The sequence below is a fragment of the Puntigrus tetrazona genome, chromosome 13 (assembly GCF_018831695.1).
Source record: "Puntigrus tetrazona isolate hp1 chromosome 13, ASM1883169v1, whole genome shotgun sequence".
Classification (NCBI taxonomy): Eukaryota; Metazoa; Chordata; class Actinopteri; order Cypriniformes; family Cyprinidae; genus Puntigrus; species Puntigrus tetrazona.
In genome coordinates this window covers 19,957,670-19,977,936 of record NC_056711.1, presented here as the reverse complement: position 1 = coordinate 19,977,936, position 20,267 = coordinate 19,957,670, and the positions used below count along the sequence as shown (strand labels likewise).

The 20,267-nt window shown below is 36.4% G+C and overlaps 1 pseudogene; it reads left to right on the top strand.

Moving 5' to 3' along the window:
• Positions 1-231: 231 nt before the first annotated feature.
• Positions 232-17,576, top strand: LOC122357048 (annotated as a pseudogene).
• The last annotated feature ends 2,691 nt before the right edge of the window (positions 17,577-20,267 follow it).

Below are 20,267 nucleotides of genomic sequence, written 5' to 3'. Positions count from 1 at the left end.
TACTGCAATTCGAACATATTTAAGTCACAGCAAAAAGAAAATGGGTTAAATCAACAAAATATACCTCCACAAACTTTTTTGGTTATCCATAAAATGTTAGGGATTGAATAAGGAAAAATTATAAATAGTTATAGAATAATTATATATATGAGTAATATATAAAACAGTTCAAGCAAGAACTCAAATTCAGATTGAGGAAAAACTTTTTTAATTTATTTTTTGAACATCCGAATGAATAATAATAATAAAGTCCCAATAAATGCTTCAGAAAAGTAGCATTACACATTTAAATGTCATTAATAATTTTAATTTAAACCTCTTTATCCTTCGGGAGACAAAAAATGTCGATCCGACTCGCCACTTTCTCTTAGAAACCTTTTTTCCTTGCTAGACCAAGCAATCCTCGTAAGACGTAAGTCAACAGGTCAATGTAAACTACGTTACCCAAAGTGCTGCGCGGTGTGACGCAATTAAGACGCGCGGGTCCCGTGTAAACAATGGAAGACCGTTCGCGCGCCGGTGTTCAAAATAAACCGAATTACGCGCAAAACGCCGTTTGTCCAACTAATACTCGACGCTGACGACACGCTGATGAAAAACGCCGTTTCTAGGTTTCATGTTTGAGAAAGTACGTCACCGCAGAGACGCGCGCGAAAAGCCTCGACGAAGGCGTCCGGCTGGATTCAAGCGCACCGAAACCCGCAAGAAGCTGGTGAAATAAAAGCGGTTTACTGTCCGTCCTCTCCCGCACGTGTCCGGCGAAACACACCACACCACAGAAATGAGTAAACGAGAAGGTAAGGCTTCTTTCGTCGCCGGTTGAAATCGTTTGACGGTCGTGCCGAAATCCGAGTTACGCGTTTGTTGACGTGAATGCGTTTGTTTTCAGACGACGGATGCGGCAGAAAACGGAAGACCGACGCTGGGTGTAAACCGGAGGACCGCGCGAATCCGGATTCAGCCGTCATAGCTGCTTTCAAAGGTGAGCCGCGGTCTGTATGCTGCTCCGGGTGAAGGCGTCTTATACACCTCCTGCTGCGTTTTCTCTCTCCGACAGTTTTCCAGCAAGAACTCGACACCAAGCACGATAAATACGAGCGTCTGGTGAAGATCAGCCGGGATATCACCATCGAGAGCAAACGGACCATATTCCTCCTGCACAGAGTCACCAGGCGAGATTCGTTTAATTACATATCTTTTTCCAGCAATAATTTTATCATTATTATTATTATTTGAGTGCTTGAGGGCAATATCTAGCCCTCGATTAAAAGTAAAACCCATAATATTTCATAATTCACACATATTTGACATTCACACAGCCACTTTATATTTTATACTTTATTTTATTATTTGTATGTATATATATATATATATATATATATATATATATAGTCATGTGAAAAAATTAGGACACCCTTTGAAAGCATGTGGTTTTATTGTAACATTTTTAATAAATGGTTATTTCATCTCAGTTTCAACAATACAGAGAGATTAAAGTAATCAAACTAAACAATGAAAACTGAAGAAAAGTCTTTTCAAGATCTTCTGTACATGTCATTCTACAAAAATGCCTATTCTAACTGAGGAAAAGATAGGACACCCTTGCCCCTAATAGCGAGTGTTACCTCCTTTGGCTGAAATAACGGCAGTGAGACGGTTCTTGTAGCCATCTACCAGTCTCCGACATCGGTCTGAGGAAATTTTACCCCACTCCTCAATGCAGAACTTTTTCAGCTGTGAGATGTTTGAGGGGTTTCTTGCACAGACAGCCCTTTTCAAGTCACCCCACAGCATCTCAATGGGATTCAAATCTGGACTTTGACTTGGCCATTCCAGGACTCTCCATTTCTTCTTTTTCAGCCAATCTTTGGTTGATTTAGTATATGTTTTGGGTCATTGTCATGTTGCATGGTCCAGTTCCTTCAGCTTTAATTTTCTAACTGATGGTCTCACATGTTCTTCAAGCACCTTCTGATACACAGTAGAATTCATGGGGGATTCTATGATGGTGAGCTGACCAGGTCCAGGACCCAAACCATGACACTTCCACCTCCATGCTTCACAGTTGGTATGAGGTTCTTTTCTTGGAATGCTGTGTTTGGTTTACGCCAAACATGTCCTCTGCTCTTGTGTCCAAATAATTCAATTTTGGACTCATCTGTCCAAAGAACATTATTCCAGAAGTCCTGGTCTTTGTCAACTTTATCTCTGGCAAATGTCAGTCTGGCCTTGATGTTTCTGTTGGAAAGCAAAGGTTTCCTCCTTGCACACCTCCCATGCAAGTTAAACTTGTACAGTCTCTTTCTGATTGTAGAGGCATGTACTTCTACATCAACAGTAACCAGAGCCTGCTGTAGTTCTCCAGATGACACTTTAGGGTTTTTGGAGACCTCTTTTAGCATCTTGCGGTCTGCTCTTGGGGTGAACTTGCTGGGGCGACCAGTCCTGGGCATGTTGGCAGTTGTTTTGAAAGCCCTCCACTTGTAGACTATCTTCCGGACAGTGGAATGGCTGATTTCAAAATCTTTTGAGATCTTTTAAATCCCTTCCCAGACTCATAGGCTGCTACAATCTTTTTTCTGAAGTCCTCTGACAGCTCTTTTGCTCTCACCATGGTGCTCACTCTCACTTCAACAGTCAGGAGCACACCAAACTAAATGTCTGAGGTTTAAATAGGGCAAGACTCATTCAACATGCAGGGTAACAATCTACTAATTATGTGCACCTGGTGTGATGTACCTGTGTGAGATCTGAGCCAATTTAAGAGGGAATACATGTGAGGGTGTCCTATCTTTTCCTCAGTTAGAATAGGCATTTTTGTAGAATGACATGTACAGAAGATCTTGAAAAGACTTTTCTTCAGTTTTCATTGTTTAGTTTGATTACTTTAATCTCTCTGTATTGTTGAAACTGAGATGAAATAACCATTTATTAAAAATGTTACAATAAAACCACATGCTTTCAAAGGGTGTCCTAATTTTTTCACTGTATATATATATTATTTTCACATGACTATATATATATATATATATATATATATATATATATTTATATATATTTATTTATTTATTTATTTTTTTCTGTTCAGACGCTGGACGGTTGTAAAACATTTCACTGCGTGTTATTATTCATGTATACGGTTGTAAAAAAATTTGAATTTAAAATTTGGGAAAAATAAATAAATAAAATAATTCAAAATAATGTTGGATGAGTTTCATGACACACATATGATTAAAAATGCATTATTATTTCACATACTACGTGTCATTATTATTACATTTATTCTTTATTTTATTTGCGTTATTTATTGTTCAAGCACGCAGAAGTTATGTGTGTTTATTAGTGCCGTCAAATGATTAATTGCATCCAAAATAAAAGTTTTGTGCGCTGTGTAATTTATCATGTAGATATAAATCCAAACACATACGTGTATATATTTAAGGAAAACCTGTTATGTTTGTATATTTAATAATATTACATATATCAATATATATGCACATGCACTTATTTTTTTAAATATACCTTATGTGTGTGTTTTAAATAAAAATAAAAAAAGTCCTAAACCTATTTTATTATTTTATTTTCAGTGTAAATAAAATGTTTATTCTCCCCAAATGCAAGATAGATAAACAGAAAGAGCTGTCCCTGCTTTTATTATTATTATTATTATTAATAATATTATTATTATTATTTGAGTGTTTAAGGACAATATCTAGCCTCGATTAAAATTAAAACGCATAATATTTGATAAAAGATTTTAAAATAATGTTGACACACAAATTATTCAAAATACACTTTATTTTTATTATTAATTCACATAATACACAATCCTTATATATTTAAGGAAATTTATATAAATTCAATAATATATATGCACATGCTCATCTTTTTTTAAATATGCCTTGTGTGTGTTTTAAATAAAAATGGAGTGTGCTTTACAAGAAAATACTATTTAATGTTTAAATCAATGTTTTGTGCAACTTACCAGCTTTTTTTTGTTGTTTTGTTTTAAAGAGAAAATAGTTTCAAAGTATGTCTATTTTAATTAAAATGTAAAGTAAACGAAATATTATTTTGTTTATTCTCCCCTAAATGCAAGACAGACGAACAGACCCGTCCCCGCTTTAATGAACGGGGAGAGACAAGCGAGAGATAAAGGCGTCTGCCGAACGCATGTAAAGAAGTGTGTTTTTTTTCTTCTTCTTCAGCGTTCCGGACGTCGAGGAGATCCTCACCGAGGCTGACGTCAAACTGGATGCAGTGAGGCAGAAGATCGGGCAGATCGCAGAAGAACTGAAAGGAGAAGATTTACACCAGTTTCACCGGGCGTTTACTCCAGGTGTGACCACAAACACACTCGCAGGTTCAGAGAGCGCTTTAAAAGCCGCTTTCAATTGCTTTCAGCGCAGTGCGACGCGATTGCTCGTGCATTTATGCGCCTGTTGCGTACGGCCAATTATATCAAGCTTTAATTAACTTAATAAGCTCTTGAAACTAAGTTTTTTTTTCACGCACAAGAAAGAAAACATCCAAAAGACACAGCCAAGTGTGGCTTTTATAACGCTTTATCCATTTATATCAATAGATTTCAATTGCAATCCATATTTTTTTAAGGCTGTTTTCTCAAAAATGAGCCTTTTCTTACACGGCAAGCTTTGCATTTTTATTCCTGTCTATATCCTGAAGGTTTTTACGGAGGGGTTTGTTCGTATATAATTAGCTCGGTGATATACAACATGTCGTTCCCCCAAAAGCTGTCAAAATGCATTGTATTGCAAGTGTTTTCTGATTCGTGGAGCGACTAAATGACTCTAATATGTCATAAAAAATGGACATCATCCAGTGTTTAGATGTTTGTTGTCAGAATGTATGCAAATTAGCTCATTAAAATAATGCCTCATTTGCGTATTTAAATAATCTATTAGAAAACTTGTAATATAAAAGATCAACGTTGCCAGTGATAATTATTAGTACATTTTTCTCGCCTTCATTAAAAACGAAGCTCATTGCGAATAAAAAAAAGAGAAAAAGCTGCAATGACCTTTTACTTTTTACTTTTTTTTTTATTCAGAGGCGGAAACGGGCCTCCATAAATCTCATCAATACTAATTTTTTCAAAGTAATAAATAAGACTTTAATATTGCATTGAATTTAGTGCAACTTTAAGCTCGTGACGCTAAGACTTCATTCCCATAATGCTTACTTTATTCTAAAAAAAAAATAAAATAAAAATAGCACAACTTTAATACGGTATAGCTATAACTATTTCCAAAAGCGTCATGACTTTATTCTCATAAATTAGATTTTATTCCCAAATATCATATTTATTCTCAACATTTTTTTTTTTTTAAATAGCGCTGATGATGCTACGACTTTATTCCCGTAATGTTTACTTCTAAAGCGATAAAAAAGTAATGCAACTTTAATTTCGTATAGCTACACCTTCATTCTTTTGCGATTTTTTTTAATTTATTTATTTATTTTTTAATTATTATTTATTTATTTATTTTTAATTTTTAATTTTTAATTTTTAATTTTTTTAATTTAATTAATTTATTTTTAATTCCCAAAAACACCTTGTTCTCATAAATTTGACTTCATGCACAAGATATTCCGATTTAATCTCACACTTTGACCTCTAAAAGTAAACGTTTTGCTCCGACTTTGCTCTCACGGTCGAGGTGATTCTTGAATCTGGCTTCTTCTTCTTCTTCTTCTTCTTCTTCTTCATCTACATCTGATTGGCCGCTGTGGTCTTTTCCAGCCGTTGTAAGCGAGGAGAGGGCAGACGCGACGTCTGCGGGCTTCTGAGGAAAGCGTGGATAAGGCAGGGAGGGGACCCGGCGAATCCTGCGGTTATCTGCCGGGGAGGGGAAGTCGTTTTTAGATTATGCGCGCTGAGAAATCATCGGAGGATTTCTTGAGACGTGACCGAGGTCAGATCCCGCCAATTAGCTTTGTATTCGGTGAGCTTTATTGGGCCGTGACCCCCGGTAAAGCCTTTCGAGAAGACATTAAAGGTCTAGAGATGTTTTTAACGCAAGAAGCATTAGTGAAAATAATAATAATTAGGTGACCTTAACCGGTTGCTTCATTAAAGCTGTCTGAATGATCTTATTTATGAGATGAGTGCACTTAATAATTAATGACGTAATCACCAGGGCAGACCTTAAGATTAATAGTGAAAAAAAAAAATAGAGACGGTGCTCAGAATAAAAAAACAAATTTGTGAATGTTAATTGTTTCCCAAACTCTGCACTTTATTTTATAAAATTTTATTTTAGTTTATTTGCTCTGTTTTTGTTGTAGTAACAACATTTCTTATTATTTGTTATTATTATTGGATTTATTTGTTATTGTTTTTTCTCCTTTTCACATCTTTCTTCTTTTATTTATTTATAAAAAAATTAGTGCCATTTCTTTCTAATTATTTTCCTGTCCATTATTATTATTATTATTATTAATTCATTTAATTAATTGTACAGTTTTTTTTTTTTTTTATTCTTCTGTGAATAAAAGAATAAAAAAGCAGTATTTATTCAAAATAGAAGCTTTTATCACTTTTTTGTTAAAAAAAAAGGAAAAAGTAATACAATTTTAAACGATATTTTCCAATTTTAGTTTTAAATAAATTCTGTTTTTCTTTTTTTTTTTTTTTTTTTTGAAAAAACATATAAAATCTTTTTATTTTAAATATAAAAATATATTTAAAAATATAAAGAAAATGCAAAAAAAAACAACCTATCAAAACCCAACCTGTGAGCGTTTGACTCTTGACCGAGTTCTTACGAGGCCGTGTACGTTATGGGACATCTTTTGATTGTTTGAGTGCTTTTCTTACACACACACACCAGTGGTTAACTCATTCTGTTCATACTCCAGATTCAGGTCATAAAATTATGACAACAACAAAAAAAGCATTTATTCCACTGTTTTTAGCTTTCTTAACTAAGGTGACATTATGTGAGAAATACATTTGTCTCAAAAAAAAAAAAAAAAAAAAAAAAAGTTTTTTTTTTTTCAAGTCTGATCCTTATAACAGGGATATTTGAGTGTCATTGAGATTTTTAATAGTTTTATTCATATTTTATATTATGTTAAAGTTTTATTTTTATTTTGCTATATTAGGTTTTATGAAAATGTCAATACTTCTTCAATAACCCCTGGTTTATGGTGTGTATGTATATAAATATATATATATATATATATATATATATATATATATATATATATATATATATATATATATATATAATGTATAATGTATATATATGTGTATATGTATATGTGTGTGTGTGTGTGTATATATGTATATATATGTATATGTATGTGTGTGTGTGTGTGTGTATATGTATTTGAATTTATATTTATTGTGCGTATAATTCTATTACTTTTGTATATTTATTATGTATATACAAATACATACACTTGCATGTATATAGTTAGGATAAATGTGTTGTTTATATATTAAATATATTTTTATTATATATATAAGCAAAAATATTTAAATGCATATCCATGTAAATATTTTCAGAATATATACTCTGTGTGTGTGTGTGTGTATATGTGTAAATGTGTATATACATATATATATATATATATATATATATATATATATATATATATATATATATATATATATATATATATATATATATATATATATACTGTGTATATATGTGTGTATATATATATACTGTGTATATATGTGTGTATATATATATACTGTGTATATATGTGTGTATATATATATACTGTGTATATATGTGTGTATATATATAGACTGTGTATATATGTGTATATATATATAGACTGTGTATATATGTGTATATATATATATATATATATATGTGTATATATATATATATATATATATATATATATTATATATATATATACTGTGTATATATGTGTATATATATATATATATACTGTGTATATGTGTATATATATATATATACTGTGCATATATATATATATGTGTGTATATATATATATATATATATATATATATATATATATATATATATATATATATATATATATATACACACAGACACACACACATTTTTTTTAAATTCTAGAACAGTTTTATTCAAAGAAAGAGTCAGATGTTCTAACAGACAGACAGGTGATGTAGTTGTAAGTTTAGCTGGAGTTAGTGGTGTTGACTAGTAGTCTTAGTGGGTAAGGTGACTGTCCGGACAAATTAACCTCCAGAGAATAGTCTTGCCGAGGGAGTCTCCAATCTCATGCTCGATAACGTTATCTCTCTTCCTGCTGAGCCTGAGAGAAGACAACAAAACCTCCTGTACGTGGAGCGTTTGTGGGAACCGCGGCCTGCTCAGCATCATAAACAGCCGCTGCGCCCGGCCCGAGACTTTGTTTCCATTTTCATGTCGAACCTCGTCACGCTGCGTGTAGAACTGAGCGCAGAGCGACAGATAAGAAGGACTTTGATGTTAATTGCCAGTCCAAAAGTAAAGCTTAATCACGAAGTCTTCCGTCCTGTCATTATTGGCCTGGTGTTTATACAAGAGCTGAATACAGTTTAGTCAGTCAGAAAGAACGTCCTATAAATGCATTTGATGCTCCTAATAAAAGAGAGAGGAAAAATACTAATATTGAATAACCCATAGAACTATTTTCCTGCTCACCTGAACACACTTGTATGAAACAGTAGCCTAGTTTGTGCAAGTACATTTATTAAAATTAAACATTTAAAAGCTTGTGTATTGATCTTGTTCTTTTCTGCAACGTTAATATATTATACTGTCAGTATTTTTATGCGTGGCAGCCTGTCTCTGGCATCCTCATGAAAATGAACCATTTTTTTCTTTATTTTGCTTTGTTACAAATACAAAGTGAAGCAGCTATAGTGATTCATTAATCATTTGATCAATTTCTGAATCGAAAAGTTTGGTATAGACAGTGACTATGTTGGCCTTTAAAAGGATCAGCAGCCTCGTATCGAAAAAACGAGATTAGTTTTATCGCCCAGTCCTCTTGAAGACTCGAAAAGCAGAAGATCAACTGAATCAACTGAGTGAGTCATCTATGCTGGAATCACTCCCGTTGATTTCAAACGCGATCAATCGCTTTTAATTTTGACATGAAATGATTTAATTGTGATTTTTAAGAGCTTATAGTACACTTTTGAAGTCTATTGCGACTCAAAATGATTCGCTGATTCGGAATGCTCCAATCGAATCGTGAATCGTTTGAGTTCACTCTGGACTTTGGAGCAGGGGGTGGATTCGCGTCGCGAATCATTTGATTCAGATCAGAACTTCGAAGCAAGCTCACGAATCATTTGGCGAATTGAAGTCGTGACATGCAGTTATGGTTCATTATTCGTAATAATTCATGGATCGCGAATCATTTGATTCAGATGATCATTCTAATATTAGGGTCATGACGCTGAAGACTGAATTAATGATGCAAAAAAAGTCTGGTTTTTACAATTTACGGTACATTCACGTAGAAGAAGAGTTATTGTAAATTATAATAATGTTTCACGATGTTTCATTTTTTTCTGTGTCATTCAAATAAATGCATTCGCGGTGAATCTCACCAAAAACATTGTGGGCTTGTGAAGTTCCCCGAAACACAACGAAAGCTTCGAGAACGACCCCTAAAGCGTGATGATGGAGAGAGCGTCCTTCTTTTGTGTCCAGGCATTCAGGAGTACGTTGAGGCCGTGTCCTTCCATCACTTCATCAGACATCGCTCCCTGATCAGCCTGGAAGAAATCAACGCTCGCCTGGTCTTCATGAGAGACAATAAGGTACGATAATGAACGCCATAACAGTCAGCATTATGCATTTGTCTTAATATAAACACCACTTCCTTGATGTTGTCTCGCCAAAACAGACGGGCTCCATTCCCGACAGCACTTTCACCAGGTTTATCAGATTGCTGACAATCACTCCCATCTTTGGCGGCTATTTTTAGCCTGCTTTGCACGTCTCTATTTAGACATTTTTAGACTCTTCGGACCAGTTTGAGTGAAAGTGTGTGGCTTTTGATTTCTCAGCTTTCTAGCTGACGTGTTTGTGAATAAACCCCTGTGTCGTGAACAAATCGCTGCTTTAAGGCTTGGTTCGACCAAAAAATGAAAATTAGGCTTTGTTTAACTCTGTTGAAGTTTTTTTTATTCTGCCGAAACACAAAGGAAGATATTTGAAAAAAAGGTTTGTTTTCGGTCACTATTGACTTCAATGGTATTTTTTTCCTACTATGGAAGTCAATGGTGACCAAGATGGCTAACTTACAAACTTTTTTCCGAAGTTTCATACAGATCTGGAGCTACTTTCGAGGTGAGTAAATAAGACATCTTTTGGGTGAACTATCTCTTTAGTTCACCCCTGGAGGCTTGTGAGGGGCAATTTATTATGTTTGCGCCTTTTTATTTAACGTGTTTTGAACTATAAAAGGGAATCGACTTCTTACTGCAATGGCAGGACAATTTTAATGCAACTTAAATTGGATTCGCCTGAAAGAAGAAAGTCAAATGCGAAAACGGATAGAGTAGAGCAGGGTGGCGTTTTACTTTTTTTAAACAGATAAAATGCAAAAAGATAGAAAAGCTAATAAATTAAATCTCTCTGTCTCTCTCTCTCTCGGTCTCTCTCTCTCTCTCTCTCTCTCTCTCTCTCTCTCTCTCTCTCTCTCTCTCTCTCTGTCTCTCTCTGTCTCTGTCTCTCTCTCTCTCTCTCTGTCTCTCTCTCTCTCTCTCTCTCTCTCTCTCTGTCTCTCTCTCTCTCTCTCTCTCTCTCTCTCTCTCTGGGGCGGAGCGTCTTTGAGCTGAGAGCGCGTGTTTGTGGTCGTGGTGCCAGAAACATTGAACTTTCCCTGTTTTTTCACTTTATATTCGTTATTTAATTTTTCTATATTTCTAATTTATTTTTCTTCTCATATATTTGTTGGGTGTTTGGGTGTTTTCGGTCGTAGTGCTCGGTTGGAGCATGGCGCTCCCGGGTGTACACCGGCCTTCAGTTCCCTCACGCGCGCCACGCTGTGAAAGTGGCGCCCGCGGTGAGTGTTGAAGATGTTTGTTTGTCTATTGGTGAGGTTGTTGGTTCACGATAATATTGTTTCAGCTTCTAAGATGAATAACGTAACCGTTGTGTTTTTTGAAAACTGTTGACAAAGCAAATGAAGTTGTGGAAAAACGGAATCACTGTTGATGGTTTGTTTACTTCAGTTCTTCCTTTATCAATGCCATCTAAAAAAGTGGCGCTTTCTAATGTTCCTCCATTCATTAGAGATGAAATATTAATTCAATCGCTCTCTCGTTACGGTAAAATAGTGTCACAGATAAAGAAAATTTCGATGGGTTCCGTATCTCCGTTTTTAAAACATGTTGTGTCTTTCAGGCGCTTTGTTTACATGATTCTTAATGATGATGATGATTTAGATCTCGCTCTTAAGTTTCGTGGTCGATGATTTTGATTACACCGTTTTTGCTACGACCGGTAAATTTAAATGTTTCCGTTGTGGTGGTGTTGGCCATCGCCCGTCGCGACTGTCCCGAAAAGAGGAGTTCGGATGAGAGTAACGATGCCTGCCGCGGACCGTCCTGTGGAGGACGGCCTGTGGAGGACCGGGCCGTGCTGTGTTTGATCGCGGGCGATCGGCCTCGAGGTGCGGGGTGAACCAGAGACAGTCGCGGAGGATTCGCGAACTCATCGAGGCCTGATTCGGCGCTGTGGAGCAGCCCGCGTTATCTGTTACAGATCAAAATACGGAGACTATCGGTACGAAAAAGCAAGAGAGAGAAAATGTAAGTGACAATATTTTAATAATGTCGAAGTTTTGTGAGGACGATGGCATTGATATGGAGGTTGAACAAACACTGTTTAAAGTCCCGGTTAAAAGAAGGAAGAATGATGACACTGGAGAAAGTAAAAACTCAAAGAAAGCTGCTGTTGATATTCATGAAGATACAGACAGTGAAGATGAATCTGATTCATCTTGGTTTTTTATCACAGTTTGACTGTGATACTCGTTGTTATGAAGCAGATGATATTAAATATTTTCTTAAATCAACTAAAAATAGAAGAGGAGTGAAGTGAATGAATATTTCCCAGATCTAAAACAGTTTGTGGAGAAGTCAAAATGTTTAATTTCTGAAGGCTGCTTTACTAATAAGGAAGTTTATAGATTAAAGAAACTGGTGAACAAGATAAATGTTGAGTTATGTAAAGAAAGTGAAGAGAAGAGCTGAACCATTATCGGTTTCATGGGTTGGTTTTTCTTTTTAATCTTTTATTTCTGATGGGTGAAGTCTCTGTAGCATCATTGAATGTTAATGGTGCACGAGACATCAGAAAAGAGCTGCATTATATGAAGTTCTCACCCAGAAAGAATTGATGTTGTTTTACTACAAGAAACACACAGTGATGAAAATAATGCTGTTGACTGGGCTAAAGAATGGATGGTTTTACTGTTTTAAGTCACAACACCTCCCTCAGTGGAGAGTGTCGCAGTTTTATTTTCAAAGAACTTTGCTCCTATTTCTTATGATGTTGATGAAGTAATAAAAGGAAGACTTTTAAAGGTTCGAGCTCTATTTGAAACCTCTGTTTTAGTTTTTATTTGTGTTTATGCTCCAACCTCAGGAATTCAAAGAATGTTGTTTTTAGACACACTTAATTCAACATTGCAACAATGCAATAATGAGGAGTTTTTATTTTTGGGTGGGGATTTTAATTGTACTGAACAAAGTTGTGACAGGAATCACCTGGAACCGCATGAGCCCTCTCGAAGAGACTTATTGAAGTCATTAAAACACATGAGCTGTGTGATGTATGGAGACAGCTCAATGGTACTCATAGACAGTACACGTGGGCTCATAGTCGGGACAGCTTTTTATCTTTGGCTAGGTTGGACAGGTTTTATGCTTTTAAACATCAGTTTGGGATTTTTAATAAGTGTTTTATTTTCCCTGTTTGTTTTTCTGATCACAGTATGGTTTGCTGTTCTTTTGTTTTAAATTCTATTAAACCAAAAGAGTGCTTACTGGCATTTTAACACCTCCTTTTAAATGATAAAGGTTTTAAAGATACCTTTAAGTGTTTCTGGGACTATTTTAGGGCATCCAAAGATTCTTTCTGTTCGTTACGACAGTGGTGGGATTTTGGAAAAGTGCAAATTAAGCAACTTTGTCAGCAGTACACTAAAAACACTACTGTACAGACTCTAAGAACCATGCAAACACTAGAGACATCAATAATAAAACTACAGGAATTGGCGGTTTATCTGGAGGAGAAAATGTTTTAAACAACCTTTCACTTAAAAGAAACAATTAAGTGATCTTTTAGGGGTTAAAGTGCAGGAGCTTTGATCCGGTCTCGTTTCTTGAATATAGATCAAATGGATGCCCTAACAAAAATTTTTTTAGTCTGGAGAAAAAGAATGGACAGAAAAAGTGTATCCATGCATTGCGAGATGAGTCTGGAGGCCTTTTATCAAACCCCATAGACATTAGAGGAAGGGCCGTCCAATTTTATAGAAACTTGTATAGCAGTGAGAGTGGGGCAGATTTGGACACTAGTGACACTTTCCTACAAGACTTGCCTCAGGTTTGGAAGAAGCCAATGCTAATCTCAGCAGAGCTTTGAGCCTGGGTGAGTTATATAGAGGCACTTAATGGAATGGAGTCAGGTAAAGCTCCTGGTATTGATGGAATACCTGTAGAGTTTTACAAGTCTTTCTGGACTGAGTTGGGGGGAGATCTGCTCTCGGTGCTCAACGAAAGCTTAGATGAAGGGCGTTTGCCATTGAGTTGCCGTAGAGCTGTTTTAACTCTCCTCCCCAAAAGGGAGACTTAACAGAAATTAGAATTGGCGTCCAGTGTCCTTCTATGCTCCGACTATAAATTGCTCTCAAGGTTTTAGCAATAAGATTGGCAAAAGTAGTTAGTCAAGTTATCCACCCGGATCAAAGCTACTGCATACCCGACAGGTCAATCTTTGATAATGTCTCTCTGGTACGAGATATCTTAGATGTCTCTAGACTGTTAAGTCTAGATTGTGCACTGGTTTCCCTTGATCAAGAAAAAGCTTTTGATAGAGTCGAGCATAAATATCTTTGGTCATGTCTGGCAGCTTTTGGTTTTTGCCAAAAATTTGTAAAGCTGGTTTCAGTTCTGTACAGTGAAGTGGAGAGTGTTCTGAAAGTGAATGGTGGCTTATGCAAACCTTTTAAAGTCAGCCGAGGGGTAAGACAAGGATGCTCCCTTTCAGGGATGCTTTACTCTCTGGCTATAGAACCATTACTGCAACAGATAAGGTTGAAATTAGATGGGTTACATATCCCAATAGTCAACTGTAATGTTCAATTGTCTGCTTATGCTGATGATGTTGTTGTTTTTATCAGTAATCAAAAAGACATTGAGAATTTGTTGCAAATTCTTACTGATTTTAATGTTTTATCTTCTGCAAAAGTCAACTGGAATAAAAGTGAAGCGTTGATGTGTGGTAATGGGACTGAGAAATTAAGACTTCCAGATGGAATTCCGTGGTTAAGAGGAGGTTTTAAATACCTGGGAGTTTTCCTGGGAGATGATTTTACCACACAGAAAAACTGGGATGGCCTTGTTGATAAAGTGAGAGGTCGTCTTGCTAAGTGGAGGTGGCTGGCTCCGGATCTGTCTTACAAGGGTCGAGTTTTAATCATCAACAACTTAATTGCTTCATCCTTGTGGCACAAACTGGCCTGCACAGATCCTCCTTCAAAGCTGCTTGCGGAGTTACAGGCCATCCTGGTGGATTTTTGGGACAAACTACACTGGGTTTCCCAAAGCATTTTGTTTTTACCAAAGAGGAAGGTGGACAAGGACTTGTTAATCTGCAGAGTAGGACTGCAGCTTTTCGTCTGCAGTTTATTCAGAGGCTGCTAGCAGAGTCCCCTGATTCTTATTGGAAGAAAGTTGCTTGTTTTATTCTACAAACTTTGGGGGGTCTACAGATGGACAGATCTCTCTTCCTTCTGAACTCTCTCCAAGTTAGACATGTCTGCTTTACCAGTATTTTATCGTAATCTTTTTAAAGTTTGGAACCTTTTTAATTTTCAGAGGACACAATGTTTTAATTCTCTTTATTGGCTTTTAAAAAGAGCCAGTTGTGTATGGAGGCCGTCTGGACATTTCAGCCACGGACTGTTTTTTTCCAGTCTTAAGTAAAAATCTCTGCACTGCAAAGATCACCACCCTGGGCCAATTGCTGGATGTAACAGGACCTACTTTTTCAAATACAGAGGAGGTTTCCTCTGTTTTAAAGATAACCTCCACCCGTGTTGTTACTCAGCTCTTGATGAAATGGCAGTCAATGCTTACGGAGGAAGAGAGACAATTATTGTTGGACTATTTTGCAGGGGTGAAAACTCCTGATAGTAAAGACTGTTTTCCAACTTTGATGATGTCTCCTAAGCTTGGTGATTGTAACAGTGTGTTTTTAAAAACAGTTTTAAAACTCTGCCTTTTAATTTCTTTTTAGTCACTGGAAAACTATTTTATAAAATGTGTGTGCTGGTTTTTAACAAGAAGGTTTTAGGGACAAAGGTTGATACACCATGGCGTTCATATTTTAATCTAAATGAAGACATTAAGCCAGAATGGAGGGTCTTGTATAAGCCACCAATAGCTAAGAGAGTAGGGGATATACAGTGGAGAGTTCTTCATGGAGCTATTGCTGTCAATGCTTTTGTTTCTGTCTTAAACCCTGACATCAGTGCCGATTGTCCTTTTTGTTTTAAAGAGAAACTGTATTTCATGCTTTTATGGAATGTTCTAGATTAGGTTCTCTCTTTAATATTTTAAGAAGTCTTTTTAATTGTTTTAATGTTTTATTTTCTGTTGAAACTTTTATTTTGGGGGTTAAGTACAAGAAGAGTAAAAGTCTTGATTGCCAGTTGCTGAATTTTATTGTGGGTCAAGCCAAACTTGCTGTGTATACAAGTAGAAAAAACAAGATTGAACAAAGCCCGGTCAAGATGTCACTGTGTTATTTGCAGCTTTACTTAAATCCAGAGTTTTAATTGATTTTAATTTCTATAAATCTATGAATGACCTTCCCATGTTTGAACAAAAATGGTGCAACTATGGTGCTTTGTGTTTCATCTTAGAAGGAGAATTGTTTTTCACACAGTTGTTGTAATTTTTCAATGGTTATGTCTGTGTCTATATGGGTTATTTTATATATATATATTTTGTTTTTCATTTTGTTTTTTTATAATATGATATACGTGAAAAGAGATGAACATGTTTTTGTTACATGTAATAAATGAGTTTTTAAATTCAAAAATTCTCTCTCTCTCTCTCTGTCTCTGTCTCTCTCTCTCTCTCTCTCTCTCTCTCTCTCTCTCTCTGTCTCTCTCTCTGTCTCTCTCTCTCTCTCTCTCTCTCTCTCTCTCTCTCTCTCTCTCTCTCTCTCTCTCTCTCTCTCTCTCTCTCTCTCTCTCTCTCTCTCTCTCTCTCTCTCTCTCTCTCTGTCTCTCTCTCTCTCTGTCTGTCTCTCTCTCTCTCTGTCTCTCTCTCTGTCTCTCTCTCTCTCTCTCTCTGTCTCTCTCTCTGTCTCTCTCTCTCTCTCTCTCTCTCTCTCTCTCTCTCTCTCTGTCTCTCTCTCTCTCTCTCTCTCTCTCTCTCTCTCTCTCTCTCTCTCTCTGTCTCTCTCTCTCTCTCTGTCTCTCTCTCTGTCTCTCTCTCTCTCTCTCTCTCTCTCTCTCTCTCTCTGTCTCTCTCTCTCTCTCTCTGTCTCTCTCTCTCTCTCTGTCTGTCTCTCTCTCTCTCTGTCTCTCTCTCTGTCTCTCTCTGTCTCTCTCTCTCTCTCTCTCTCTCTCTCTCTCTCTCTCTCTCTCTCTCTCTCTCTCTCTCTCTCTCTCTCTCTCTCTCTCTCTCTCTCTCTCTCTCTCTCTGTCTCTCTCTCTCTCTCCTCTCTCTCTCTCTCTCTCTCTCTCTCTCTCTCTCTGAAGGGGTGAAGGCGAGGTCACATGCACAGGCCGAGTGTATTAACCTTCCAGATAACGCCCGACCGACTACCTGCTGGGCGTCCCGACCTCACGGGTGAGCTGATGCGCATGTGCATAAGCAGCGTGGGCAACGGAGACATAGACACGCCCTTCCAGCTCAGCGGCTTCCTGCGGGGAAATCACGGCGGCTTCTCCTACGTCGGGAACACGGGGCCCTACGAGGTGTCCAAGAAACTGCACACGCTGCGGCAGAGCCTGGGGAAGGTGGAGGACGCGTGCTACACCCTGCGCGTGCGCGGATCCGAGATTCCCAAACACATGCTGGCCGATGTGTTCGCCAGCAGGGCGGCGGCGCACCTGGACCCGGAGGAGCCCATGGTGTGAGACAGCGCTCCTTCCTTCCTGCGTATGTCGGACTTTGCTATCTGGGCATATCATTATTTTTTTGGGTTTAAGGACTCTTCGTTTCAATGGTTGCATGTTGTTAACGCGTCTAGTTCTTTAGTTTTGAGCTGGTGCATTTCATACGCATTGCTAAATGGTTAACTGATCTCGTTCCTTCTAATCTTCCTGAAAGTTATAAACGTGTTTACCATTGTTTTGAAATCAAACAGCCTCAGAGCTGTCAATAAAACTCTTTTTTGGTACAAAGCGGCTCCATCTCAGCAGATCACTTTAGGAGACCACCATATTATAGGAGAGACTCATGTATTTCTTAAACACCCCATTTAATTGATTTTACCCAGCTGTACTCATTTTGTCGTATTCATTTATTTTTAATCAAGAATAAAGTTTTTCCAGAGATGGTAATGACAATGAGGATGTAGAAAGGTCTGTAATTGATTTTCAATTGGAAGTAAAACAAACTATATATATATATATATATATATATATATATATATATATATATATATATATATATAATATTCACACACACACACACACACACGATCGCGCAGTTGTACAATACTGACACATAGTGACTCATTCAAGTCAATGCAAGCGTTCACTTCTTGAAGGAGTAGTTTTGTCGTCCACTCACCCTTTTTCTTTCTTATGCTCAACACAAAACTAATTTTAAAGAATGCTGGTAATTATTCCCACGCTTGACGGCGCATGCTTCAAAATATCATCTGTGCTCAACACAAGAAAGAAACTCATTGGTGTTTGGAGCATCAGGAGGGTGAGAAAATGACTTCTAAAGAGTGATCATGCAGGTAAATATGACAAATGTGTTCAGGTCTCAGGCCAGGATGATGTTTGAGCTGGAATATAGACGATATAAATATAAAAGCGTTGTCGTTTTATAGTTTTGATGACTTCCCTATTAATATAAAATGTCAAAGCGAGTGGAGTGTTGAAGAAAAATAGACCCTGACTTCATAATCTCTTTCAAGCTGTAACCTGTAATCACTTACACTGACTACAGAAGAACTGTTCTCACTGGCTCCTAAAGTCACGAGATCAGAAGTTAATTTGATTTAGCTGCTTCACTAAGACGCTTTGATTCTGACGCTCCGGGCAGTTGAGCTCAATTAAACCATTATGAGTCCCCACACAATGAGACTTTCCACCAGTATAGAGCACAACACAAAGAGCGTCTCTGTGTCTGCTGCTCCCTGGGACTAAATGAGCGAAAGACACACAGCGGGAACACATTCAGCCGGTGACTGCGGTGGCGAACGGATCAGATGCGTGATTATTGAAGACGGTTTATTATTCCAGTTGATACTTCACAATAACAGAATGAAAATCATCCACTGAATTAAGATTAAGAAGCACTGTGCAGCAGCCGGACCTTCACCTGAGATGCAAAATGTTCAAATGTTCTCATAACGTTTGCAAAATAATAAATGGATGATTCGAATATTGCGCAATAACGTTTTTGCAACGTAAAAGGAACGTTAGCAAAGCATTCTTTGTTAGCTGTTTTGTTTACTGTTGTCGCTGTATATTGTTGAATATGTAGAGCGTGGAGTTTACATATAATCTCAAATGTAATATATTGCGCCGTTACAGTTAACCAACCAGCAGGTTTTTCTGAAATCGGTTTACAGTCATCATCGCCTCTAGGCTTGAGTATCTGTATCGGTGAGCCTCGATTGCTGCAGGATGTGTCGTTATACTTTTCTTAATCACGCTGAAAAAAAATTAACTACGTTTTTTAAGATAGGTAGTTGCAAATAAAAATCAGGATGGATCGGGCCTGCGTAAAAAGAAACAAAAAAAAAAACATTTTAGTGATTTTGTTTAAATGTTGTTAAAGCAAATTGATTGCAACAGCTTACCTTAAAAATAGTGTATAGTGTATTTTTTTAAAACGGTAAAATAGAGTATTTCAGCTGAATTAAGTTCACACATTTCGGTTTAATATTTTTAGCTTAATAATTTCAAAACTGACAAGCGTGAAATTGTGTATATATATATATGTATATGTATATATGTATATGTATTTATATATGTATATATGTATATGTATGTATATATATATATATATATATATATATATATATATATATATGTGTGTGTATATGTATATATATATATATATATATACATGTATTTTTTTCATATATGTATTTATATATATATATATATACATATATACACACAATATATACATATATACACACAATATATATATATATATATATATATATATATATATATATATATATTTTTTTTTTATTTATTTATTTTTTGCATATATATATATATATATATATATATATATATATATATTATTATATTTTTATTATATATATATATATATATATATATATATATATATATATATATATATATATATATATATATATATATATATATATATATATCTTTGCAATAAATGGCCCTCATTTTGTCACGGCTCATGATAAGCCCGTCCGGTAGATGAAGCTCGCGGAGATTCGTTCACTTTCTTGTGAATCATTTGAATCAGAGTCAAATTCAGCACACGTCACACGAACTCGTTCACGGCGCGTAACGGGACAAAGTGCGGCAGCGATCCGGCTCCCGTCGGCTTTCTGACAACCCTCATTTTTTTTTCATATTCTCCCAGAAGACAACGGAAATAAAAGCAAATAGCCGATAAATATTCTCCCGAATCAAACGGGCGAGCGCGAGCGCTCTTCAGGTTTTCCGCCGCCGTTTTCCTCTCACAGGAAACTCGCCCTTCACGGCGCAGAGTCGTTGTTTTTTTTTTCGTGGATCCGTTTTATTCAATCGCCGATTGAGATTACACGTCTGACGACCCAGCTCTCCACGGACTGTTAAGTGGAAAGCGTAAACAAACC